The following is a 1,922-nucleotide window of genomic DNA, read 5'->3' as shown; positions in this document are numbered from 1 at the left end:
CCATTGGTACTGTGTGCACCAAACTTCTTCATATATAGGAATGACCACCACTCAACTTTCTCGTCGACTTACCATGCACAAAAGAGAGGGTGCGATCAAATCTCATATAGAAACAACACATAATACAACATTAACACGTTCAATTCTTGACAATAACACAAATGTTCTTTACAAAAACTCCGATTATTTCACCTTAAAGATAGCCGAAGCCATATTAATAGAAATAAAAAATCTAAAATTAAATGTTCAGCTACAAAGTATAACAGTACTTCCGACTCACAAGCAGTTATCTAAACTAATTAATAATTCTCTCACCACCAATAACAACAATAACAACCACGTTACCACCACCACCACCAACAACCATGTTACTACCAACAACAACGTTAACCATGTTAGAGATGCCAACGACCATGACCACAACACCAACAATAATGTTAATAATTGCAGCAACAACACCAATACTAATGTTAACAACAACAACATCATCATTGTCAATAACAACAACAACAACAATCGCTGATGTGTATACAAATTTGTTAAGCATTGGTAAATATCAGTTAATTGTAATGCATATTAACTGCCGTAGTCTAAATGCTCATCTTGACGAAATAACTCAATTAGTGAATAGTATTGGTTCTTATTTTTGTGTCATTGCTTTAAGTGAGACCTGGTTGAATGATAATGCAAATCACGATTTGCGTCATGCACACTTGCCACATCATACCTTGGTAATCAATAATAGAACCACCAAGAAAGGAAGTGGAACAGGAATTTTATTAAATAGTGATATAATTTTCCTAAATTTAAATAACGATCGATCTTTTAATACTAATCACTTTGAATGGTCAGGTATTAAAACTAGTTATAATAACAGTAATCAATACTTTATTAGTATTTATAAATGTCCAACAATAAAAACAACTGATTTCTTCGAAGCTTTATATGAGTTTTTGAGTAGTCATCTAAAGATAGATAATGGTTCTAATGTATATATCCTGGGTGACTTCAATATTAACATGGCAATTGATAATAATACGTCTCCATCTTTCCTGGATCTCCTAAGTGGATTTGACTTACATCCTATTATAAATAAACCAACTCGTATATTTTACCCTGCTATGTCTATCATTGATAATATCTTCACCAATGACCGTCATTACCTATTGAAAGGCATCATATGTGAAGACTTTTCAGATCATATGCCGATTTTTGTTTCACTGAAATGGGGTGGACAATCTGTTGTGAGCATGCGCCAACCAATAAGAACCCGCGTAATGAAGGACGAAAATGTGAGATTAGCAAATAAACTTCTTGGTGATGTTTCTTGGCCTGTTTTGACTGATGATACCAGCTTAGAGACGGATTATGAAAACTTTTTTCTAACCTATATTTAGATTGTATTAATACTGCATGTCCAATAGTCACCAAAAAGGACCGCTTTAGAAAACCTTGGATGGATATTAACTTGTATAACTACAGTTTGCGCAAGAATGCTTTATATAGGTTTTATATATGTAACCCTACATTATAGAATAAAAACGCATATATTAAATCAAAAAATTATTTTATTAAACTAAAGAGAGTTAAAGAAAAAGAATATTATGACAATAAGTTTAAAAAATGTAAAATGTCTAAAGAAAAATGGTCCGAAATAAATAAAATATTAAGACCAAAAATTGACAAAACACATCTATTCAAATGTAATGATTCGTTGTTAATCAAATTGAATAGAGTTAATGAAATTAACACATTTTTTATTGATCAATGTAATAGATTTATTTGTCATAACACTGCAGAATTTAGTCTGAACAGTTCGATGATGATGGATCATGATTTTTCATCATTCTTCTCAACCGATGCATCGCCTGATGAGGTGATAATGATTGTTAATAGACTAAAACTAAAAAACTGTTTTGACA

The sequence above is a fragment of the Helobdella robusta genome (genome assembly GCF_000326865.2).
Source record: "Helobdella robusta unplaced genomic scaffold HELROscaffold_10, whole genome shotgun sequence".
NCBI classification, from domain to species: domain Eukaryota; kingdom Metazoa; phylum Annelida; class Clitellata; order Rhynchobdellida; family Glossiphoniidae; genus Helobdella; species Helobdella robusta.
The sequence above is the reverse complement of the archived record's forward strand: the minus strand, read 5'-3'. Positions refer to the sequence as shown.